We start from the raw sequence: 27,052 nt of genomic DNA, 5'->3' as shown, positions 1-27,052 counted from the left end.
GAACGGATCAATGGAGGCCCCAGTGTGATGTTGGCCATGAATGGGAGAATTTGGGGTGAATGGGATCGGGGATGATGTTGGGGTGAATTTGGGGTGAATGGGGGAGGAGGTTTTGTGAATGGGGGGAGTATGTTGGATGAATGGGGGAGGATGTTCGGGTGAAAGGGGGGGAGGACGTGGGGTGGAATGGGAGAAATTTAGGGTCAATGGGGGGAGGATTTTGGAAGTGAATGGGGAATTTTGGGGTGAATTGGCGGTGTGGATTGTTTAGGGTTGAATGGGGGAATTTGGGTGAATGGAGGCATTTTGGGGGGTGAAATGGGGCGAGGATGTTTCTGGCGTAGAATGGGGGAGGATGTTGGGGTGGAATGGGGGTTGCGGGCCTGAAATTGGATGAAGTTGGGGTAAATGGGGGGTGGGGAGGATGTTGGGTGTGAATGGGGGGAATTTGAGGTGAATTGGTGGGATGTGGGTAGGAAATGGGAGGTGTTGGTGAATGGGGGAAGTTGTGGTGAATGGGGAGGATGGCATTCGCGATGAATGGGGAATAGTTTTGAAGAATGAATGATGGAAAGGTATATTTGGGGTAATGGGGTGAGGAATGTCTCTGCGTTAAAATGGGGGAGGATTCTCTGGGCCTGAACGAGTTTTGGGGGTGCAAAAGCGAAGGATGTGGTGCGGTGCATCAGGGGGATGTGTGAAGTGAAAATGTAGGATAGTTTGGTGTGAAATGGGGCAACTAAATTTGTGGTGAATGGTGTCGAGGATGTTGGGGTTATATGAATGAGGGGATGTCGGGATTGTGGCTGGGGTGAACCCGTTGGGGCCTGAATGGGAGAATTTGGGTGAATTGGGTATGAGGATGTTGGGGGAATGGGGGAATTTTGGGCGTGAATGAAGGCTCGATGTTGGTGGTAAATGGGCGGCATTTGGTGCGGTGAATAGGGGAGGATTGCTGGGTCGAGAAGGGGGTGAGGAATGTTGGTACAGGGGGGGAATTTGTGGTGAATGGCGGATGCCCGGGGGTGAATGGGCGGAGGATGTTGAGTGTGGAATGTGGGAATTTGGGGTGAATGAGGGAGATAGGGTGTGGTGTGTTGGAGAGTGGTATATTGTAACAGGTTATATTGGGGGAATTTGGGGTGAATGCGGGAAGTAGGGATGTATGTGGGGAATTTCGGTTTGGAATCGGCAGAAGTTTTGGTTGAATGGGGAGGAAGACTTGGAGGGAATCGGGGGAATTTTGCGGGTGAATGGAGGAGTTGCGGATGAATGGGAGAGGATGGTTGGTGAATGCGGGAACTGTTGGGTGTGAATGGGGGAGGATGGTTCGGTGTGAATTTGGGGAATTTGCGTGCGTGTAATGGGGGAATGGGGTGAATGGGGAGGAGGTTTGAGGTATATGGGAGGATGTTGCGGGGATAATACCCCAGCTCCAGGTCCTCTAGATCACGCAAGGCCTTAAGAGAAAATCTCGGGAGATCATGCACGAACATACTGGAAACTAGTACATGAACCAAGCATAGGGACTGGACCTGGTCTGAGTATTTCCGTCACCATCGTGACGTCCTACGCAGTCGCGCACCGAATACGTTCGCGCTTCACCACGTAGTCGCATTAGACACCCCCACAGACTGCTCCCGCCACGGATACTGGAATACGACACCTACACAAAAATTCTGTCGAGCTTATCTCTGTTCGAGAGGAATGGGGAATTATGGGTTAGCAATGGTGGAAGTGTCTAGGGGGGAGAATCCCTATGAGATATCGGGGTGAATGGGGGATGGGTGTGAATGGAGGAGTTTGGGGTGAATGCGGGACATTTGGGGTGAATGGGGGTAGGAATGATGGGCTACCTTGAATGGGGGAGGAATGTTGGGAATGGAGGAATTTATATGGGGAAAGAGTGTCTGGGTTAATGTGGGAAGACATAGGTGGAGGAGTGAATGGGGCAGTCGATGTTGTGGGTGAATGTTTTAAGGAATTTGGGGAGAATGGGAGGATGTTGGGCGTGAAGGGGGAATTTTAGGTTGAATGGGTGGAGGAGGTTGGACGGGTGAATTTGTGGAAGTTTTATTTTGACTCGTCGCAAACTCCGTTCGCGACTGGCGCGATAACTAGGTGCGATGCAAACCGACCTGCCTGTCGCCAGGACTGTAGTCATTACTAGGATCCTCCTAATCCTCGTGCATAAAAGCATGATCTTGGACTGTAACCAAAACAACAAGGGGTATAGCCCAATAGAGGAGCTAGAAGACGCCGTCTGCAGCTCAAACCGTAGTACGCGTACGTATACCAGACTGGAGCGTGGATCTGTCCTGCTCGCGTCATCAGATCGCGGTCGCGCGTGTTATGTGATCGAATACCGGTCAAAATAATGCCGCGTTAGCTGGTGCGGGGCGTCGAGCTGTTTCCTTTTGCTGAAGAGTTCTGCGGAACAACCCATACTAAGAGACAGTCGCAGGGCTGTAAAACAACGAATGCACGGCGATTCGGCCGTGATCGTGCGTGACGGGGACATTTTTTTTGGGCAACTCGCACATGCACGGGGATTGTGGAGTGAATAATGGGTGTCGAATTTCGGGGTGAGTGGGAGATATTTTTGGAGAACCGTTGATATGGGGGAAGAGTAAAATAATGGGTGTGAATGGGGGAGGATGTTGGGGTGGCAAATGGGGAGGAATGTTGGGTGAATGGGGGAGGATGTTGGGCAGTGAATGGGGGATTTGGGGTGAATGGGAGGAATTTGGGGTGAATGGGGGAGGATGTTTGGGGTGAATGGGAGGATGTTGGTCTGATAAGATGTGAATGGGGAATTTAGGGTCATCGGGGGAGGAGGTTTGCTGGTGAATTGGGGAGGAGATGTTGGGGGGTGTTGGGGGGAATGAGGAATTTGGGTGAATGGGAAGGATGTCGGGTGAATGGGGGAGGATGGTGGCGGTGAATGGGGAGATGTTGGGTGAATGGGGGAAATTGGGGAATGCAGGGATGTGGGGTGAATGGGGGAAATTGGGGTGAATAGGAGAATTTCGGATGTGAATGGGTGAGGAGGTTTGGGGTGAATTTGGCGAGGGATTGTTTGGGGTGATGGGGAATGTGTTGAGATGGGTGGAGATGTTGGGGTGCAATTTGGGTGAATGGGGGAGGATGTTGGGTTGAATGAGTGTGGCGATGTTGGGTCAATGGGAGAATTTGGGGTGAATGGGGGAGGAATTGTGAGTGGATGAGGGAATTTAAGTGTGAATGGGAAAATTTGGGGTGAATGGGGAGGAAGTTGGGGTGAATGGGACATTTAGGGGAATGGTGGAGGATGATGGGGGAATGGGGGAGTTTGGGGTGAATGAGGAGGATGTGGGTGAATGGGGAATTCGAGGTGAAATGGTGGAGGATGTTGGGCGTGAATGGGGGAGAAATATTGGGGTGAATGGGGAATTTTGTGGGTGAATGGGGGATGCGGGTTGAATGGGGAGGATGTTGGGGTGAATGGGGGATGGGGGGCTGAAAGGGAGGATGTTGGGGTGAATGGGGGAGGATTTTGGGGGTGAATGGGGAGGATGTTGGGGGTGAATAGGGGAGGATGTTGGTGTGGAATTGGGGAATTTGGGTGAATGGGGAGTATGATGGGGGTGAATGGTGGAAGTTGGGATGCATGGGGAAATTTGGGGTGAATGGGGATGTGAGGTGAATGCGAGAGGATGTGGGGTGAAGGGTATTTGGGGTGATTGGAGAATTTGGGGTGAATGCAGGATGTAGGGTGAGTGGGGGAATTTGTTGGGGTGATATGGGGAGGATGTTGGGTGAATGGGGGGAGGATGGTGAAGTGAATGGGGAATTTGGGTGAATGGGAGAGGATTTTGGAGTGAATGGGGGAGAATGTAGGAATTTGGGGTGAATTCTCCCATTCACCCCAATTCCCCCATTCACTCACACATCTCTGCATTAACCCAAAACTACCCCAATCACCCAAAATTCCCCATTCACCCCAACATTCTCCCAAATTCACCCCGCATCCCCGAATCACCCCATTCATCCTCCCCCATTCACCCCAAATTCCCCCATTCACCCCAACATCCTCCCCATTCAACCCACATTCCCCATTCACCCCAACTTCCCCAATTCACCCCCAACATCCTCCCACATTCATCCCAAATTCTCCCATTCACCCCAACTTCCTCCTCCATTCACCCCAACATCCTCCCCCATTCACCCCAAATTCCCCTATTCACCCCAACATCCTCCCCATTCAACCCACATTCCCCATTCACCCCAACTTCCCCATTCACCCCAAACATCCTCACATTCAACCCATTCCCCATTCACCCCAATATCCCCCATTCACCCCAAATTCCCCCCAACATCCTCCCCCATTTACCCCAAATTCTCCCATTCACCCCAACTTCCTCCTCCATTCACCACAACATCCTCCCCATTCACCCCAATTTTCCCATTCACCCCATCATCCTCTCCCCATTCATCCCAACATGCTCCTCCATTCAACCCAAATTCCCCCATTCACCCCAAAATTCTCCCCATTCACCCCAAATTCCCCCATTCACCCCAATTCCTCCATTCACCCAAATATCCTCCCCAATTCACCGCAATTCTCACATTCACCCCCCAACATCTTCCTCCATTCATCCCAAATTCCCCATTCACCCCAACATCCTGCCCCATTCAATTCAAATTTCCCCATTCACCCCAACATCCTCCCCCATTCACCCAAAACTCCTCCCCATTCACCCCAGATTCCCCCATTCACCCCATCATCCTCTCCCATTCACCCCAAACATCTTCCCCCATTCACCCCAACATTATTCACCCCAATCCCATCACCCCAATTTCTCCCCTATTCACCCCAATCTTCCCCCATTCACCCCAAATTCCCATTCACCCCAACATCCTCCCCCATTCAACCCAAATTCCCCCATTCACCCCCCATCCCCCCCATTTTCACGCAACCTCCTCCCCCCATTCACCCCCAATTCCCTCACCCATTTCCCCCATTCACCCCAAACATCCTCCCATTCACCCCAAATTCCCACATTCAAGCCAACATCCTCCCCCACTCACCCCAAAATCCCATTCACCCCATCATCCTCCCCCATTGACCCCAAATTAACCTATACACCCCAACAACCTCCCCATTCACGCCAAATCCCCCATTCACCCCACCTCCCCAATTCACCCAACATCCTCCCTCATTCACAACAAATTCCCCCATTGACCCCATCATCCTTCCCCATTCACCCCAAATTCCCCCATTCACACCAACATCCTTCCCATTCACCCCATTCATCCAAATTCCCCAATTCACCCCAGCATCCTCCCCCATTCACCCCAAATTCCCCATTCACCTCAAATTCCCCATTCAACCCAACGTCCTCCCCATTCACCCCAACATGCTACCCCATTCACCCCCAAAACCCCATTTCACCCCCACATTTCCCCATTCACCCCTAATTCCCCCAACATCCTCCTCCCATTCACCCCAAATTCTACCATTCACCCCAACTATTTGTGATAAATATCAGATTAGCCTTTAACCTGCCTAGTTGGTGGAGCAATAGAGACACCTGCTGTCACAGTTATATGCAAGAATATGACCTTTGATGTCGGTTGTATATCTAAAAGCCTAAAAAGGGTTAAATGTTTTTATTGGGTGGGGCTTAGGTGTTTTATTAATGGTGTTGGGGAGGTTTTCCCTATGCTTCTGAGGAAGTGGCGAGACGCCACGAAACGCGTCAAGTGTGGGGGAGGTCATATCCATATATGTACTGAGGTACTGATGATTTTACGCATGTTTCAATGAAGAAGGTTTGATTTTTCCTAAATCACCATGTGCTCCATTTCGCAATTGCTAAATACAACCCCAACTTCCTCCCCCATTCACCCAGCATCTTCCCCCAATCACACCATCCTCCCTCATTCACCCCAACCTTCTCCCCATTCAACCCAAATTCCCCCATTCACCCCATCCTCCCCCATTCACTCCAACCTCCTCCCCATTCACCCCAATTTCCCCCATTCACTCCAACATCCCCCATTCACCACAACATCCTCCCCCATTCACCCAAATTCCCATTCACCCCCAACATCTCCCCCATTCACCCCAAATTCCCACATTCAACCTACATCCTCCCCCACTCACTCCCCACCCCATTCATCCTCCCCCATTCACCCCACATCCCCCATTCACCCCACTTCATTCACCCCCACTTCCCCCCAACCTCCTTCCCATTCACAACAAACCCCATTGACCCCATCATCCTCCCCATTCACCCAAAATTCCCCCATTCACACTAACATCCTCCCCATTCACCTTAAATTGCCCCATTCACCCCATGTCCTCCCCCATTCATCCCAACATACTACCCATTCACCCCAAATTCCCCATTCACCTCAACATCCTCCCCTATTCAACCAAAATTCCCCCATTCACCAACTCCTCCCCCATTCACTCCAACCTCCTCCCCCATTCACCCAAATTCTACCATTCACCCCAACTTCCTCCCACATTCACCCCAGCATCTTCCCCCAATCACCTCAAATTCCCCCATTCACCCCAACATCCTCCCCCATTCACCCTGACATCTTCTGAGGGAAAGGATAAGGGGGACCGTTTGGATCGAAGATGTGATCCCCCCTTAGTGCAGGACAAAGAATCAGTAAATGGGAATGTATTGTCCTCAGAACTTTGCTGTATAAACCCCAGATACAGCCCTGATTGTATTAAATGTAGATTATTGCGCATGTCGCTGTCAGTAAATATTGCTTTCTGAATGTAGCCAAAGCCACGCTGCATTATCTTATGTAATCTCTTACATCAGCCTTTACTTTTCTTGCACAAATGGGGGGGCTGCTTGGCACGTGCAGGGGGGCTGCTTGGCACATGCAGGGGGCTGCAGACGTTGGATAAATGTGACATAAACCCAATGAGAGAAGCAGAACAGAGGGGTTTGGTCCTGATCTCTAGCAGGGAAACCTGAGCCAGAGATTTGTGTTTGAGGAGATGAGAAGAGACGCCGGGGAAGTTTCATGTCCAGAAAAATAAAATATGATTTTGCTTCAGTTTATGTAAGAAATAGGGGCCTGCGCCTTTAACTTACCACTATAAAGCAATGGAGGGGACTGACAAATAAAGGGCAAGTTATTCGCTGGTTGCATCTTTTAGCGGCAGGATTGCTGCCCCCCTAGTGGTGTGCAACGTGCAACTTACCGAGCGTTACAGGGGTGGTACTGTTTAGGGATGCACCTAATCCACTATTTTGGATTCAGCCGAACCCCCATATCCTTCATGAAGGATTCGGGCCAAATATCAAACCGCAATCCTAATTTGAATATGCAAATTAGGGGTGGGAAGTGGAAAACATATTTTACTTCCTTATTTGCAAATTAGGATATGCAAATTAGGATTCGATTAGTTTTGGCGGGACAGACCGGATTCGGCCGAATCTGAATCTGCTGAAAAGGCCCGAATCCTGGATTCGTGCATCCCTAGTACTTTTAGTATATTTATAGTAGGGATGCATGGAAGATTCAGCCGAATACGAAACCAAATACAAATTGCATATGCAAATTAGGCATAGGAAGGCAAAAAATGTTTTACTTCCTTGTTTTGTGATTTACCACCCCTAATTTGCATATGTAAATTAGAATTTTGGTCCGGCCGGGTAGAAGAATTAGGTTGAATCCTGCTGAAAAAGGCCGAATCCCAAACCGAATCCTAGATTCGGTGTATCCTTAATTTATAGAATGGCTAATTCTAAGCAACTTTGCAATTGGTCTTCTTTTTTTAAATCGTTTTTTTGAATCATTTCTCATCTTCTAACTTTTCCAGTTTTCTAATGGGGTGGTCGCCTGACCCCATCTAATAACAAAATGCTCTGTAAAGCTACAAATGTATTGTATTGCTACTTTTATTACTCCTCTTTCAATTCAGGCCTCACCTATTCATATTTCAGTCTCTTATTCATATCAGCTGCATGGTTGCTAGGCGAATTTGGGACCCTAGCAACCAGATGGCTGAAATGGCAAACTGGAGAACTGCTGAATAAAAAGCTAAATAACTCAAACACCACAAATAAGAAAAAATTAAAACCAATTTCAATTTCACATCTACTAACAGTTAATTTAAAGGTGTAAAACCCCTTCAAGGGGTAAATTGTATAAAACATGTGCAAACCGTCGTTGTTTTAGCTTTTTTGCACCTTTCTGTCTATCAGCAACTGTGAGTGCCTGTCCTTAAGTCCTAGAATAGAGGGGAACGATCTGAGTTTCCCCTGTGAATACAGAGATTCCTGAATTTAGCAGCCCTGTATTCAAGACAGGTGAGTTGTGGAGACATTTAGGGATCTCTCCAGGTTCCTACTGGTTCCCTTAATTGTCTGCATTCATTTATGTACATTAGGATGCCCGGGGGGTATAACATGCCAACAAACCCCGCACTCACCTCCTTTTCACCTGCTCAAAGGTAACAGAACAAGAGACAAAATACTCAGTTTGTGGGTGATAATTCAGCCTACAGACCTGCTGTTGTTGCGCTGTCACTCCCAGCAACCTTTAACCAATGGGGATATGAGGACGTCAGCCCTGGGAGTTGTTTCTGGCAATGGCAAGTGGGCACAACGTTGTTCCATTTAAATTAAAATACATCATGTTTGTGCCAATGACTCTCAGCGATGTGACAAGGCACAAGGTTGGGACAATTCTCGTCTGTAAACTGTCAGAAGTCGTTAGGCGTTAAACAACTGCAAGTGCCGACTGTAAGACAAGTCACAACGGGATACAAGTGCTGGTCACCTGATCTGTTTCCACATTGTTGCCCCAATAGATACAGGAAGGTGCACCCACAATCACAAGGCCCAAAGGCGTAATAATCCATCTTTTCTGACTTACAAAATCTTTGTAAATAAAGTCTAATGAAGAATGAGCGTAGTATAAAATGGTTCAAAGAAGGGGCCATATCGGTGCCCATGGCTGTGCCTAAATACTGATACTGAGCACCCGGCACTTCCCAATCTAGAATTACCCTGACGAGCCATAATCAGAGGCGGAATTTTAGGGTCGGCAGCAGAGTTAAGTACCTTGGCTGCAAACTGAGAGGGGGACATTCGGAGATCAAATCCGGTGATCAATGGGTTGTGAATATCAAGCGGAGTTCAGCAAGTGCTCCCTAATTACTCCACATATTACAATGGGGATCAATGGACCTTTAAACATATCAGTACTGTGCCCCTTTCTCTATCTCTCTTCCCATAGGCAACTAAAAGCCGCCGACACAGCAAGAATAAACCCTGTATTGTATCATTTAATATGATCTTTTATCTGTGCAGCCAGGAAAATCCCCACGTGCCCCCTCTACTTAACTGCAACTCCCCTCTCCTTTATAACTGCCCCTCCGAGAGGACTTTATATCTCCGGATCTTTTAATAGCGTCAGTTGCTTTGTGGGGTTTCCATCTACTAAAACTGCTCTCACTTGTATCTTTCTATGAGAAGCTCAGAGACACCGCATTAATTGCCTCCCTGTTTCCCTGCTCTGCCAGCCCAATTACAGAAATAGGGATTGGCAACACTAGATAGGTACCTAATATATAGAGACAAGAGGAAAGTGTTGGAAGGGTTACTGCCTGCTCTCTCTCATTTACCTACAGAAATAGGGATTGGTAACACTAGATAGGTACCTAATATATAGAGACAAGAGGAAAGTGTTGGAAGGGTTACTGTCTGCTCTGTTAATTTCCCCTAATGAGAAACGGATTAGTAGGAATAAAAAGATGCCTGATAATTACTTTCATCTAAGCACCAAGAAATTCCAGGCCTGGATATTGATCTGATAAATATGATACAGACAGTTGTAGCCTTTAAATATTGTAGCTGTCACATAAGTCACATCACATAAGGAGACGTGAGTGAGAATCTTTAATAAGAAGAAAGTGTAATTAGACAGCAGAGATGTCATTGACCTTGGAAAGTGAGGGCGGCACATTCCGGTTTGCAGGAAGGAAACTCAAATAGACCGGGAGAAGGGAAGGAAAAGATCAGGCAGAGATCTGTCTCCCTTGATGGATACGGAGAGTCGGAGCTGCCAGGGGAGCTGCAGGGGATCAGCAAGTGAGATGCCCAAAGTATTTACAGAAGCGCACGAGCCGACTTCATTATTCTTTCCAGAACATTCTCCTGCTCAGGGCCTCTCGTTTGCTCTGCTCCTCGTTAAAATGAGAAACATTAACTGATCTGAAGGTGAAACACTTGCTATATTTCTATCCACTGATTGTTATGTGAAAAGTCTCATAGGAAGGATGAAAAGGTCCCTGTCCCTTATACACGGCAATAAATATCTCTATAAACTGTCATTAACTGACAGTTTTCCTGGTATCTCTGAAACTGCCCCCCTTATCAAAACCAACAGATTAACATGTGGGGGTAACAGTCACCCTGCTTATAGTTCCAGGGGTACCCAGGTACAAATAAGCACTTCACCCCAAATCTCCCCCTAACTGACCTTCAGACTGGGCCCCCTATAGCTCATAAACAAGGTACAGATATATAGAAACATTGGGGTAACCATCACCCTGCTATAGTTCCAGAGGTACCAGCGGTACAAATAAGCACTCACCCCAAATCTCCCCCTAACTGACCTTCAGACTGGGCCCCCTTAGCTCATAACAAGGTTACAGATATATAGAAACATTGGGTAACAGTCACCCTGCTATAGTTCCAGGGGTACCAGGGTACAAATAAACACTCACCCCAAATCTCCCCCTAACTGACCTTCAGACTGGGCCCCCTTAGCTCATAACAAGGTTACAGATATATAGAAACATTGGGGTAACCGTCACCCTGCTATAGTTCCAGAGGTACCCAGGGTACAAATAAGCCCTCACCCCAAATCTCCCCCTAACTGACCTTCAGACTGGGCCCCCTTAGCTCATAACAAGGTTACATATATATAGAAACATTGGGGTGTCACCCTGCTATAGTTCCAGGGGTACCCAGGGCACAAATAAGCACTCACCCCAAATCTCCCCCTAACTGGTCTTTAGGATGCGCCCCCTTAGTTCATAACAAGGTTATAGATATATAGAAACATTGGGGTAACAGTCACCCTGCTATAGTTCCAGGGGTACCCAGGGCACAAATAAGCACTCACCCCAAATCTCCCCCTAACTGGCCTTCAGACTGGGCCCCCTTAGCTCATAACAAGGTTACAGATTTACCTTTAATAAACTCCCCTTTCATAACACAGAGCAGAACATCCATTGGGCAGTTGGGTTCATAAGTCTTCCCGGTGCCGTGTGACTGCAGTTAATTAATGTCACATATTTAGGACAGTCTATTCCATGTAACTCTCTCTTTCTCTCTCTGTACAGGACCTGAGGCAACTGAGAGTGGGAGGTGATGCCTCTCTGGTCAGACAAGGGTTAAGGTGCAAATAAGAAGGAGACTAATGACCAGTTCATGCCCCACTTGCTTGGAGTTCAGCCTACGGATGTTCTGTTAGTTTTGGAAGATGCACATTCAGCGGCTCTCACGTCGGCTTTGCTGGAGATCTGGGATCATTTATCTTCTCTTTGTCTCAGTATTAGAGCGTCAGCGACCAACGACATGAGCAGACAATTACCTGGGAGTGTGGCTATGGGCTGATCCACTAAGTGGCCATGTAGGTAAATGAAGTAAATAAAGTAGTGGAGGCACAAAATACAGCAAATCACTAGCCATAAGTGGGTTAATAAGGGGCAGGCAGTAACCCTTCCAACACTTTCCTCTTGTCTCTGGAGCTGGGGAAGTTACAAGGTTGATCTCAATTTAAAGCAGAACGAAACCTTAAATCACAAGGATGGGACTTGGGCTCCTGCCCCTCACAAGTGATTAAAAACTCTTTCCTTCTGCCTTTATGTACAGTGGGTCCCACCATATAGAAATATAAAGCCGCTCCTTCCCATGTACAGCCCAGTGGTGGGGGAGGGGGGCTGCGGCCGTTAGACACGTTTCTCACTAATTACAGATAAATATCTGGTTTTGCTCAGCCATTAACTGGAAATGAGACTTTTTTGCTGACTTCAACAAATCTTACTCCGTGAATCAGCAATGAGGGAGAATTATATTCAGTTTTTCTAATGACCTGTCACTATCACTGAGATACTGCCTGGATTGGCCATTCTTACCTGAGAGGCTCCTTTTAAATAGGGCGGGTTTGGGGGCAGGGCACAAAGGGCATTGACCTCATGACTCTTCATGAAAATGGCCAACCACATGTTGTTGAGTTACAACTCCCAACAGCAGAAAGATGGTGCTGCTGATATCTCAGCCTTCTGTATTAAAAAGAGGGGGCTGTTTCTGCTGAATTGTGCTTAGTACAGGGAATACCTATGCTGCCATAGTTTTATGGGATCTCTCTGTACAGACTATGAGCAAATTTAGGGGCTGTTCCTGCTGAATTGTGCTTAGTACAGGGAATACCTATGCTGCCATAGTTTTATAGGATCTCTCTGTACAGACTATGAGCAAATTTAGGGGCTGTTTCTGCTGAATTGTGCTTAGTACAGGGAATACCTATGCTGCCATAGTTTTATGGGATCTCTCTGTACAGACTATGAGCAAATTTAGGGGCTGTTCCTGCTGAATTGTGCTTAGTACAGGGAATACCTATGGTCTTCATTGTTTTTTTGAAATATTATTTTTTAAATAATTTGTCTACTTCTAACTTCTCCGGCTTTCAAATGGGGGTCACTTACCCCCATCTAAAAAAACTAATGCTCTATAAGGCTACAAAAGTACTGCTATTCTAGAAATGGTTTACTTTATATACTGTACCTACCCAGAGGTGCCGCAGAATTGATATCAATAATGATCAAGTTTCCCCCAGCGGCTCCCCATCTTGGATCGTTGGGCATCTTCTGTGAGTCAGTGGCACTGCACATGCTCAGTGGGTCCTGGGCTGCTGCTGAGAAGCTGAGCCTTGAATTGGGGCTTTTATACTGTGTATTTACTGTATATAGTGAGTGGGTCCTTAAGTTACTAGGGGCATCTACTTGTCCTTTAAAAATGTCTGCTGCTGTTGTGCCTCTATAACCCAAAAATCAATGTAGCCTGATGAGAGAATTAAGTACCGAGCTATGGAAAAGCCACAATCCCCTATCCAACTGGAACGCAGGCTGATGATTGGTTAAGGCTGTACGCATACTTGGAAACAGAGCGACAACAGTATATAATATATACTGTAGCAAGCATTTATGTACTACATCCTTTTATAGGGCTCTATTGGAGAAGTTTTATCAGTAATTTCTGTGCCTTATTCTGCGGTTCCTGCTTGAGTCACTTCTTTGCTGTAACACAATAAGTAGAAAAGCAGAAAGCTCTTTGCACTTCTACCAGGGACTTTATTACTTGTCAGGATCATGGATTTTTCAATGAAACCGAAGCCGTTACCCAAATGTACCAGGAGCTGCTGTCGTGGGAGATTCTCACTGAAATAACAGGTCACTATCAGGGAGTCTATAAGAATGATATACAGATTCATTTCAAACGGAACTCTGCCCAAAACTGTTTTAAAATGACTGTTAATGTTCTCTACCCAACTGGTTCCAACTCCTGACAGAACCAGAGAGAAAGGGACAGACAAATGCTGCTTTCCAGAACAATGACAGTTACACAGAACTATAAACCCAGTGAGAATGAGGAATGAATGGATATTGGGAAGTTGTATCAGAAGTCAGAGGCAGCAGTGCAGAGAAAGGGACAGACACAATGACAGTTACACAGAACTATAAACCCAGTGAGAATGAGGAATGAATGGATATTGGGAAGTTGTATCAGGAGTCAGAGGCAGCAGTTCAGAGAAGAGAAAGGGACAGACACAATGACAGTTACACAGAACTATAAACCCAGTGAGAATGAGGAATGAATGGATATTGGGAAGTTGTATCAGGAGTCAGAGGCAGCAGTGCAGAGAAGAGAAAGGGACAGACACAATGACCGTTACACAGAACTATAAACCCAGTGAGAATGAGGAATGAATGGATATTGGGAAGTTGTATCAGGAGTCAGAGGCAGCAGTGCAGAGAAGAGAAAGGGACAGACACAATGACCGTTACACAGAACTATAAACCCAGTGAGAATGAGAAATGAATGGATATTGGGAAGTTGTATCAGGAGTCAGAGGCAGCAGTGCAGAGAAAGGGACAGACACAATGACAGTTACACAGAACTATAAACCCAGTGAGAATGAGGAATGAATGGATATTGGGAAGTTGTATCAGGAGTCAGAGGGCAGCAGTGCAGAGAAAGGGACAGACACAATGACAGTTACACAGAACTATAAACCCAGTGAGAATGAGGAATGAATGGATATTAGGAAGTTGTATCAGGAGTCAGAGGCAGCAGTGCAGAGAAAGGGACAGACACAATGACAGTTACACAGAACTATAAACCCAGTGAGAATGAGGAATGAATGGATATTGGGAAGTTGTATCAGAAGTCAGAGGCAGCAGTGCAGAGAAGAGAAAGGGACAGACACAATGACAGTTACACAGAACTATAAACCCAGTGAGAATGAGGAATGAATGGATATTGGGAAGTTGTATCAGGAGTCAGAGGCAGCAGTGCAGAGAAAGGGACTGGATGAAATGAATGGATATTGGGAAGTTGCTGATAATACTTCATTAGGCAAATTATTGGGTGGAGTTTTGCTTTACTGCATGCTGCAAGGTGTAGATCAGCAACATTAGGGATGAAGATCCCCCTGTACCTGCTCTGTCTGCCCCGACCCTTATAGGCAATTACATTGGCACAACACGACTCAAAGTAGATACAAGGGATTATAGTCTCATTGTCACAGATAAAGGCACAAGGTCGCCATCAGGGGGGCCCAGGGGGTACTGCAGTTATAGGGTCCTAATATAGTGACTATGAAGATTTTCATTTATCCAGTCATGGTATATCTAATATAAGTAATTAGAAAACAACTGGACTTGCTGAGTAATTATTGAAGACGTTTCACTACTCATCCGAGCAGCTTCTTCTGTTCAACTTGAAGAAACAAGTCCAGTTGTTTTATAATTACTTATATTAGGTCCTAAGATGTAGACGTGCTTTTTGGGGGTCATGGAAGTGGGCAGGGTTTGGGCATAATTGGGAAGTGCCTCTTTTTTCCCATTAGCATCCGATTTGATTTATTGGCCGGACCCACCACCCATTGGATAATAATCGGGGTCCCCTGGTGGGGAAAGTCCAGCTAACTTAGTAGTATTGGACCACATGATTACTGATGGTGGCCCTGGGCCAAGGCTTGAGCAGAGATGTGTCAGTATGACTTTAATGGGATTGTTCACCTTGAAACATCTAGTTGTTTTCAGATAAATCACCAGAAATAACGACTTTTTCCAATGACTTTCTTATTTCTACGTGTCACCGTTTTGCTAATATTGAACTGTAAAGTGTCTTTTTTCACCTTCTAAAGCAGCTCTGGGAGGGGGGGTCGCCGACTCCCTAAGGGCTAGTCCACACGGGGAGATAGCGACGCGTTTGCGGTGACAAAGCGCCGCGACAGTCGCCGCGACCGGCGCAGGCGACAGTTTTGTATGGGCGCCTATGTAAAAACGCCTGTGCTAACCACACGAGGCGATGCGCTTTTCAACAGTCGCCTGAAAATGCCTCGCCAGGCTTTTTCAGGCGACTGTTGAAAAGCGCATCGCCTTGTGTGGTTAGCACAGGCGTTTTTACATAGGCGCCCATACAAAACTGTCGCCTGCGCCGGTCGCGGCGACTGTCGCGGCGCTTTGTCGCCGCGACCGCAAACGCGTCGCTATCTCCCCGTGTGGAATAGCCCTAAACTGTTCTGAATTGATACATTTAGTTGATACATTTCTTATCTCTGTCCCTGCTGAGCAGAGTCTCTGGGTTTCATTACAGGCAGCTGTTAGAATTGATACAATAGTTGCTGATACTCCAGAGATGCTGCTGAGAAATGGATCTACTAATTGTTGCAACATTCAACACGAACATTCAACTTTACACTTAGATTTTAGAAAAACAGTAAAAAAATAAACAATGAAAAGTAATTGAAAAAAGTCTTTATTTCTGGGGAACAATCTGAAAACAACCGAACTAAAAAAAGTGTTTGGAAGGTGAACAACCCCTTTAAGAGAACTCTGGCATTCATTTTTTTCATCATGGCAGGTATGGGACCTGTTATCCAGAATGTGCAGGACCTTGTTTTCCAGATAACAGATCTTTCTGTAATTTGGATCTTCATATGTACCTTAAGTCTACTAGAAAATCATTAAACATTAAATAAACCCAATAGGCTGGTTTTGCCTCCAATAAGGATTAATTATATCTTAGTTGGGATCAAGTACAAGTTACTGTTTTATTATTACACCGCAAAAGGAAATCATTTTTAAACAATTGTATTATTTGGATAAAATGGAGTCTACTGTATGTGAGAAGGCCATCGGAGCTTTCTGGATATCGGATCCCATACCTGTATTAAATGTACCCCCTGTCTCCCTAAGTCCATTACTTGTCTATATTGGTCAGTGATGCAGCTTCTAATAGTGTTGTCTAAGGAGAGACGAGGATTATGGGTCACTATTGGGGGTTTGCTTTACTCCTTAGTTGTGATGTTACTCATCAGTCGTCGCTGGGAGTTTTTGCAATCCTGTAGTTATGTGTGGGCCGGCCCGAAACCCACGGCACCCTCAGGTTGGACAGGATTGGCCCCTCTGCTCCTGCACAAAATCTTCAGCTCATGGGCAGGTCTGGGTTGAGCTCTTCTCCTGCTCTCCCCGCCCACGACCTGGCACTGCTGGCACCTAAATTTATAGACTCACTCCGCCCCTTTTGTGATGTCACGGTGGGTCAGGTCTATAAGTAGAGGGGGAATGGTGGGCCGGGTGTGGGTTGGAAGGGGCGGATTAGGGTAGAGAGTTTCTCTGGATGGTGGAGGCAAGAGATTTGTTTTAGAACATGCAACTGGGTAGGTTGATGAAGCCACGTTCCTATTGAAATCTTTTACATGTCTGTATTATAATACAACTCCAATCTCATTCCCGTATACCCCCACATGCTCAGCCCTTCCTTTATATTATATTATATATATATATATATATATATATATATATATATATATTGTACACATGTCTGTAGAGAAGATTCCATTATAAACCAACATCGTTTCCCTTGTTCATGTCGAGCTCATTCAGTCGAAGGAAACACAATTTCCTGAAAAAAAATCCCATTAATGGCAGAATAATTCACAATAAACAGAAGAATTTAATCCACATCAACTGACTGGAAACCCGGGGGAACCTCATCTATCAGCCATTAGGGGCCGATATATATATATATATATATATATATATATATACAGAACTCCCACCCTGATAACTACATACAATGAAAATACAGAATGAAGGAAGGCAGAGAGGATTGTTTCGAGAGTTCCGATGTGAGTGTGATCAGAAATGAATGTTGTGTCGGGGGAAATAGAGCAACGATCTCTAATGGGTTTCTTAAAGGGAGGGGGGGGGAACAATAGCCTTTAATAACTCCGGGAAATGAAATGCAAATCTATCTCTAGGTTTAAAATCAGTTTATTCTGAAATCTCTTTGTCATACTGCTGAATAATTCCAGTCATTATGGATATCATTAGCAATGCCAGAAGAAAAAATACATAACTGCAAATAACTTTCATTTATAAAGTGGAACTAAAGCCCCCCCCATAGGAATTGCATTGGATGGAACATTCCTCATTGTGTATGTGCCCCTCACCTTCCCCTCTGTCTGGCACCTTGGCAGTTAAATGTTGTATAATATAACAAGACATTTGGCCACTGACTGTAAGTTACTGGGTTCCCATGTGACTGATAATAAAATCTTGCCAGGAGAAGCACACAAATTATTCCATTACCCTTTTGCACCTCTGAAATCCTTTCTCCGTCCCCCCCTTGCTATCAGCAGGCGCCTCTCGTCTCCCCCAACTCTCAGCCGCTATGTTCTATACATATGTAGGGCCACGAGGCCTAACCTTTCACAATGAAGAATTCTAACCCATGTTCAATTATGGATGAGGCGGTGCAGTGTCAGGCAGCTACGGGGAGACTTTTCTGCGAGTCGCTTTAATTATATTCCGGTGTCACAAATCCCGACCCGAGAGCGAAATTGCTCTTAAGGGACCATCTGTGATATTGCACGTCAGCCATGATGGAAAATAAACCAATAAGTCATGCAGTCACATCCATTGCTACATCTTTCCAGCAGCCAGAACTGGGCCAAGGAGCTTTGACATCCATGGCAAGGGTGCAGAGATTAAGAGAAAGGCTCATGCCTAGGGAAAGTTCAGAGGGGAGGTAGGCTACTCAAATAATGGTCATTCAACTATTTATTTGTGAGCCATGGCTAGTGTATTCATCTATGTCTGCCATGTTAGATTCCCAGAGCCTTCTGGTGGGCACCATTAGAACGTTTGTGATGATATCTGGGCTTCCCATTGCTGGGAGGATTAGGACACCACTTGAGGTAGGTATGACCTTAGTCCTACACACATAACTCTCACTTGGCCTTGGCCAGAGAACTGCTCATGGCTCAAGTTGAGTTTTGAAATATTGGAGAGTTTTGGCCAATGTACACATGGCTGCCATCTTGGATTTTTAAGAATCTGACTGTTGACGATCATTATAATGTCTGCAAATACATCTGGGCCTCCCAATTGCAAATGGGTTAGAACACCAGCTGAGATGCTCCCACTTGGCTATGGCACAGAGAACCTTTCATGCCTCATGTTGAGGTTGAACAGCTGTTGGAGCCTAATATATACACACGGCTACCATATTGGATTCCTAGAACTTGACTTGGTCCATGATGATACAAGGTCCTCCCATTACTGAAGTGATTAGGACGTTAACATGGACATGAATGGATGTTCTCCCAACACACATAGCTTCCCCTTATCCTCAGCACATTTTTCCATATTTATAATTTCCATGTTAAAATGAACCCATTCATAAGCGATGCCCGTCATTTCATTAGTTTAAAATAATATTTTTCTTTTTTTTTAATCCATCTTTTATTTATTTTTTTTGAGATCCCAGGCTGCATTCATCATCCTATTGATTAGGTGACCTTCCGCTGGGAATACACTGCATTTCTCACATGTCACCGAGATCCTATCTCAGCCGAATGATAAATCACTTTAGGGGTCATGCTCAAAAGTTCCATTTGTCTGATTGACAAAAAAAATTCTCCCACTTTTCAATGCCAAATTGGCTTGCTAGTCCCCATTCTCCTGCTGAAGATAAATAACAGTTTTATGGGATCTCTCTGTACAGACTATGAGCAAACTTAGGGGCTGTTCCTGCTGAATTGTGCTTAGTACAGAGGAATACCTATGCTGTCATAGTTTTATGGGATCTCTCTGAACAGACTATGAGCAAACTTAGGGGACTGTTCCTGCTGAATTGTGCTTAGTACAGGGGAATACCTATGCTGCCATAGTTTTATGGGATCTCTCTGTACAGACTATGAGCAAACTTAGGGGACTGTTCCTGCTGAATTGTGCTTAGTACAGGGAATACCTATGCTGCCATAGTTTTATGGGATCTCTCTGTACAGACTATGAGCAAACTTAGGGGACTGTTCCTGCTGAATTGTGCTTAGTACAGGGGAATACCTATGCTGCCATAGTTTTATGGGATCTCTCTGTACAGGCTATGAGCAAACTTAGGGGACTGTTCCTGCTGAATTGTGCTTAGTACAGGGAATACCTATGCTGCCATAGTTTTATGGGATCTCTCTGTACAGGCTATGAGCAAACTTAGGGGACTGTTCCTGCTGAATTGTGCTTAGTACAGGGAATACCTATGCTGCCATAGTTTTATGGGATCTCTCTGTACAGACTATGAGCAAACTTAGGGACTGTTCCTGCTGAATTGTGCTTAGTACAGGGGAATACCTATGCTGCCATAGTTTTATGGGATCTCTCTGTACAGACTATGAGCAAACTTAGGGACTGTTCCTGCTGAATTGTGCTTAGTACAGGGAATACCTATGCTGCCATAGTTTTTATGGGAACTCTCTGTACATTTATATTTATGGATATGGGAGTAATACTGCTGAAGCATTTCCTACAGCAGAACAACACTGTCTGGATGTCCAATAAAATCTTTCTCCAAGTCGTAAAAAAACTCCAAATTCAACAGAATAAAAATGGACATTTAAAAACAAATCGGTAAAAGGAAATTTATTATTTATTATGCTGCCACCTTCTCTTTACAAACATTGATACATTATTCGCTGACACCAACCTGGATCCTTTAATGCAGAAATAAGAAGCCTCTCGCTTTTCTTTTGGTGCTTATTAATAATTCAGTGGGCAGAAAACGTCTGCAAGGAGCATCATCCTTTTATTTTTTTTGCTGGACTCACAGACGCAATTCCACGCTGTGGATCTCATTCATGATTAATGACACTCTTTTTCCCTCTTTTATCACCTGTCGTCCCACTGAGACGTGTAATAAATCCTCCTTTGTGCAACGTCAGGGTAACTGTAGGATAGACACATACGGACTTCAAAAAGGTCTAGTGTGCAACAGCATTGGGCAAGTGAAGCAATCAGGGACTGAAGGGCAACTTTCTGTATATATGGGCAAACAAGATGCTTTCTCCATTGCAAATTTGCTCCCATATATATATTTATATAAAACATTAAGGTAACAGTCACCTTGCTATAGTTCCAGGGGTACCCAGGGCACAAATAAACACTCACCCCAAATCTCCCCCTAACTGACCTTCAGACTGGGCCCCCTTAGCTCATAACAAGGTTACAGATATATAGAAACATTGGGGTGTCACCCTGCTATAGTTCCAGGGGTACCCAGGATACAAATAATCCCAAATCTCCCCCTAACTGACCTTCAGACTGGGCCCCCTTAGCTCATAACAAGGTTACAGATATATAGAAACATTGGGGTGTCACCCTGTTATAGTTCCAGGGGTACCCAGGGTACAAATAAGCACTCACCCCAAATCTCCCCCTAACTGACCTTCAGACTGGGCCCCCTTAGCTCATAACAAGGTTACAGATATATAGAAACATTGGGGTGTCACCCTGCTATAGTTCCAGGGGTACCCAGGGTACAAATAAGCACTCACCCCAAATCTCCCCCTAACTGACCTTCAGACTGGGCCCCCTTACCTCATAACAAGGTTACAGATATATAGAAACATTGGGGTAACAGTCACCCTGTTATAGTTCCAGGGGTACCCAGGGTACAAATAAACACTCACCACAAATCTCCCCCTAACTGACCTTCAGATTGGACCCCCTTAGATCATAACAAGGTTACGATATATAGAAACATTGGGTGGGATCTACTGCTCTACTGGAAAATTACTCTTTACCAAAGAGTAACCATGAAGCCTCTCTCTAATGCAAGAGAACACATTAGTACATACCATTTATTTTTCTTTAAATCCATTGGTCATTTTTTCTCCATTATTTTCCACTCTAGAAGCAAAATTAATAAGTATTTTTGTTTCCTTCAGGTCAACACCATAGACGCCATCATCAGCCTTTATCTCAAAGGCTTAACTTGGAGGCACTTGTATCTTTTATTCAGCTCAGTAACTGAACTGAACTGCTTTTCATCGCTTCTCCTGCCTTTAATTGAAACAAAGCCTGAACAAATGAAAAAGGAGATACTATAATCCCTCAACAGAAGAGCCACTGAAGGTATCATCTGGGCCATCTCCAACATTCCTGCCGAAGTTGTTTGGTGTTTATTCGGAATCTGTCATGTCTGACCTCCTAATAGTGAATGGCAAGCATAAAACCAACCTGTAATTGGTTCTCTACACCGTCTCACCCCACACGCTCCCTTTAATTGCCTTACACAATCAATTGGACAGGCCGATGATATGAAACTTCCAGCTGGGAGAAGTGTGGAAGGGAATCAGCGTACGGGAGCCGGGCAGCTTCTTCTTAGTCAGCTGCCTTTGGCTGTTCGGGTTGGATGCAATAAATACAATGATCCTGGCAATGTGGAAATGCTGTCTCCTCGATATCATAACTCCTGCTTGTAGAACCTGTCCTGAAGCACTTGTTGTTTTCAAAGCTCAGCGTATAAGAGTTGGTAGAATCCTAAAGAGAAATAAGCCTGGGGGTAACCAGTGGTGCATGCTGATATTTTTGAGGACAGCGACCCACACTGAGCTGGCAGAATCTGAAATTCAGTTCTTTTCATGGTGTGTGATACAAGGGTCACGTATCATTTCAGGTGTCCTTAAGTCATATCAGTTTTGACCTCATTCTGTAGCAACTTTTGTGAATTCTCAGTTTGTGGAATCTCAGAGGTTGGAACCTCAGAACAGGGCAGTTAAAGACGCCCTATCTAATTCATCCCTGTAGAGACTGTGGCCAATGAGGAGATACATGGAATGGTATATAAGTAAGTAGCCAAAAAACTGTATCTTCATCTTAGATTGAATTCTAAGCTTGGGTATCTTCATCTTAGATTGAATTCTAAGCTTGGGTATCTTCATTTTAGATTGAATTCTAAGCTTGGGTATTTTCATCTTAGATTGAATTCTAAGCTTGGCAAGTAGCATTTACAACCCTAGCATGGCTAGAGAAGACTCTTGATGTATTGGTAATCATGAATGGGGTAAACAGGGTAAACAATGCAGCATTTCTGCAGGACAGTCAAAAGCCACCAATAAGGGATAGTTATATGTGGTTCCTTTTTTAAGAGACAATAGAGTATGAGAGTAAATTAGTACTCTAGAAAACCTGGGACCTCTTCTTACCCCCAAAAAAGCACCTGAAGAGGTAAGAAGGCTGTTGTGAGACTCAACTTGCAATGGAGGTAGCTGGGTTATGCCACCATTGACTGAAATGATGACAAGGCTATAGGCTGAGAGACTAGTCATCTCTATGAAGTTTCATCCTGGTCATGATATTGAGTATCTAGTAGAGTTAAGTCATGTTAAGTCAATTCAACTGAAGAAGCTGGTTGAATGAGTGGTGAAAAATTCCTAACTCCCAAGTCTAGTAGCTTTTTACTTAACTCTACTAGATACCAACTCGATATCATTGACATACAGAGTAAGCCAACTAGCTACATATCATAGTTCAGTTCATCTCCTAGGTTGTCCTACATATTGTAAGTTCAGCTCTCCATGAGTTGAGCCCATATGTTACTTTCACAGATGACCATCACTGGTCTTGGTGATCTCTCCATTCTGCCTCTGATAGTAAAATGATATATTTGATACACCTGTATTCATAAAAAAAGGATATTTTTTTCTTGAAGGTGCTCTCCAAAGAGCAAATAAATAATTAAAGGGATACAGAATGAGTTATAAAGCAAGGCTTGATATATTGAGCTTGTTTACAGAACAGAAAAAAGGTGTATGTGAAGCATATGATTAATTTGGGCCAATACTACCAAGGTCAATACATGATGCAAGGAACTGTTTATTTTCAGAGTCACATAAGTACATATTTGTGTCTTGTGATTGCGGGAAAGGACATATAAGTGTCATACAATACAACTTGTCCTTTTCAGCTAAATATTAAAGCTGTGATGGCTGATACAGGAGATACATTTAAGAACCTTTAAGATAATAAAGGTATAAGTTGATACAAGAGGGATAAAATTAATTTGTCGAGGTCTTAAGTTGTCTCTTACAAAAGGCTTTGGTTGGCCTTTCCCCAGCCTGAAAATAATGTTACCATAACCATAATAATGGACAAATTAAAAAACTAAACATTCATAGCACAAAAAACAAGCACTGAGGAATCTTTCTCTAGCTATTGTAACCATAATATTGGGTAGCTGGGTCTTCATTATTGTATATTCTGCCAAACAACCCAACAATCTTCTCTCTTTTTCAGTCACTGAGTGTTCCTTCTCTAGCAATGGAAGCCAACATATTGGGCAACTCCATATTCATTGTATCTCCAACCAAAGACCCCAGCAATCGCTTCCCTTCCCTATAGTTACTGATCTGTCTGTAGCGACTGTAGTCAAAATATTTAGCAACTGGGCCTTCATCTTTGTATCTTTCACCACAAAACCCAACAATGTCCCTCTTTTACACACACTGATGGCTTTTTTATTTCTATTGTAGCCAAAATATTGGACAACTAGGCCTTCATTGTATCTTCAACCAAACAACATTTACTTTTTCTCAGTTATTAAGGGTTCTTCCTCTACCTATAGAAGCCATATTAATGGCAACTGGAAATTCATTGTATCTTCAACCATAGAACCCAAAAATCTCTCACCATCCATTCAGATCCTGGGGGCTCTTGCTCTATCTATTGTAGCCAAAATATTGGACAACAAGGTCTTCATCAATGTATTTTCAACCAAACAATCTTCCCTCTCTTTCAGTCACTAAGTGTTCTTTTTCTAGCTATGGAAGCCAAAATATTTGGCAACTGGATCTTGTATCTTCAAAAAAAGAAACAAACACTAAAGGTTATTTCTCTAGCTATTGTAGCCATAATATTGGGTAGCTGGGTCTTCATTGTTGTATATTCTACCAAACAATCCAACAATCTTCCCTTTTTCTCAATCATTGATGGTTCTTTCTCTCGCTATGGAAATATAATTTTGGGCAAATGGATCCTCATTGTATCTTCAACCAAAGAACCCAACAATCTCTCATTCCCTACAGTTACTGATCTTAGCTAATGTAGCCTAAATATTGAGCAACTGGGCCTTCATCTTTGTATCTTCCACCACACAACTCAACAGTTTTCACTCTCTCACGCACTGAAGGCTCTTTTCTAGCTATTGTAGCCAAAATATTGGACAAATAGGTCTTCATCATTGTATTTTCAACCAAAAAAAAACACCATCTTCTCACTGAGTCCTCTTTCTCTAGCTATTGTAAACAACATATTGAGCAGATAGGCCTTCATCATTTTATCTTTTCCCAACCCAATGTTCTCAGTCATTTTGGGCTCTTTCTTTAGCTACTATAGCCAAAAGTATATAGCCAGAACTTGTTCTCCCACATTCACTGAGGGTCCATCCTCCTTCACATTGCGTTTGCGCTAATTCGTGTCTATAAAAATTAGGAAATTAAGTTGAACAAGATAACAAACGTGAAAATTATATTTATACAGAAAACATATTGGAAACTGTCGAACATCCAAAACTGAAGATAAAAAAGATGCACATTCTTTCCCTAAAAACATTTAAGGGATCCATAAAGTTCATATTGTTCTGACTCCTCATCCATCTAGTTCCTTACACCAAGGAAACATTTTCCAATAGAAAGGAAAACTCAACTTGAGAAAGTTTGTAGGAGTTTTGTAACCAGCGATGGAGCTAAGGCAAAGCTTTCAGTTCCCTGCGTATCTTTAAAAAGGACTGTGTTCATAATTCACCGAGACAAGCCTGATTTTATGGCCTGGTCCGGCGAGACGTGGAAGCAACTGTTCTACTGGATAAAAGTATTCATGCCTTATTTTGATCTTCCCTGGCAGACGTTCTGAGTTAGAGCCTAGTCAGCGGCTAGTGGACCTGCCCCTACGGACGGAAGGATTGAAGGATTTTACAGAACGTCTAATTAACTCACTACATGAAACTGCGTCTTTATTACATTGTGGCTGCTGAAGCCCTGCATTTCCAACAGCCGCACTAAACTTGTGATAAAGTAAAAGTAATGACCCATATTGTACCTCTTTGGATGGACTTTGATGCCTATGTCTTAACTCCTCCATTTCCAGGGACTCCTTTTTTTGCACTCTAGGTTTCCACACTGAAGTATAAAGTATGGCAGGGAGATAGTGTACTGCTTAGAATAATCAGGAGATAATAATATAATATCTAAAATGTGGAATACGAGTATGAAGTTATGATCATACAAGGCATCAATGTATGACGTTCTTCACTTTACCCTAGATCAGTGATCCGCAACCAGTGGTTTGTGAGTAACGTGTTCCAACCTCTCCAACCCCTTGGATGTTGCTCCCAGTGGCCTCCAAGCAGGTACTTATTTTTTAATTCTTGCCTTAAAGGCAAGGTTTAGTTGCATAAAAACAATGTCTACTGCCAAAGAAAGCCTCCTGTTGGCTTCATGTCCACATAGGAGCTGCCAATACCCAAATTACAAGGCACTTTTTGCATACTTAGGTTGCTCTCCAACATTATTTTACACTTAAATGTGCCTCACTGGTAAAAAAAAAAAAGTTTAGGGACCCCTGCCCTAGAACACCAGATTGGTTCTTCAAAATGGACTTACTTCCATCATGTGAATGTTTATTGCACCATGCTGGGAGTCTTCCATTCAAGCAGCAGCCTATGACGTGGGTTCTGACAGCTTACAGTGGGAGGGGCAGGAAGTCTGTGTCTCAAGTAGTGGGTGGGACTAGAACACTTTGCGGCAACTGATAGGGGTGTAGTGCTAAGGGCACTATTAAGTTCAGAAATTGCAGTCAATTTCAAGGAAATAAACACACACACTATGGCTTATAACACGTAATACTTTACTAAAGAAAATGGCTATTGACAATCCTAAACGATACACACAATGCTAAGTCTACTATAGTAAATTAAAACCGTTAAACACCTAATACTTCGTTTTGGAGGTGAAGTTTACAGAAGTTCCTGAAGAGCTGCAGTCTTTGCACGAAACTAGAATCTCTGATCCTCTGGTTCTAGCCACCTTCCACCCAAGATTACTTGTCCAGACACTTCAAAGTCTTCTGTGAGATTCTCCTTGAGCAGTCCTGTGCAAGCTTATTTCTTGGGTATCCTGAACCAGTTGAACTCCACAACCTAAACAGACCAACTCCACCTGTACATTAGGGACCTATCAGAACAAACTGGTGATCCGGCCCAATATTTCATATATACTCCCACTTCAGTGTCTGTGTTGTTTTGGGAGTGAAACTCCTGGACCAAAGTTTTGTTTACTGTAAGAAAAACTTGGAGCACTACAAGGGGAGGGACAGCAAGTCTGAAATTCAAGCAGGGGATGGGACTGGAACACTCAGATTGAAGCTTATAGGGGGAGGGGCAGGGAGTCTGTGGCTCAA

The 27,052-nt window shown here is 44.4% G+C and overlaps 1 protein-coding gene and 1 long non-coding RNA gene across 5 annotated transcripts in view; both read right to left on the bottom strand.

The window, feature by feature from the left end:
* The window catches only part of LOC121400953 (interleukin-17 receptor A-like), a 1,044,048-nt gene that overhangs the window by 71,290 nt on the left and 945,706 nt on the right, over positions 1–27,052 (bottom strand). The window lies entirely within an intron of this gene.
* Positions 20,297–27,052, bottom strand: part of LOC121401036 — a 169,655-nt gene continuing 162,899 nt past the window's right edge. The window contains exons 9-10 of the long non-coding RNA XR_005966060.1: positions 21,454–22,138; positions 20,297–20,543 (exon numbers count right to left, since the gene is read on the bottom strand). This is a non-coding gene — a long non-coding RNA (uncharacterized LOC121401036). The remainder of the gene's footprint in view (positions 20,544–21,453; positions 22,139–27,052) is intronic.

The sequence above is a fragment of the Xenopus laevis genome, chromosome 3L (assembly GCF_017654675.1).
Source record: "Xenopus laevis strain J_2021 chromosome 3L, Xenopus_laevis_v10.1, whole genome shotgun sequence".
Taxonomy (NCBI): domain Eukaryota; kingdom Metazoa; phylum Chordata; class Amphibia; order Anura; family Pipidae; genus Xenopus; species Xenopus laevis.
The sequence above is the reverse complement of the archived record's forward strand: the minus strand, read 5'-3'. Positions and strand labels throughout refer to the sequence as shown.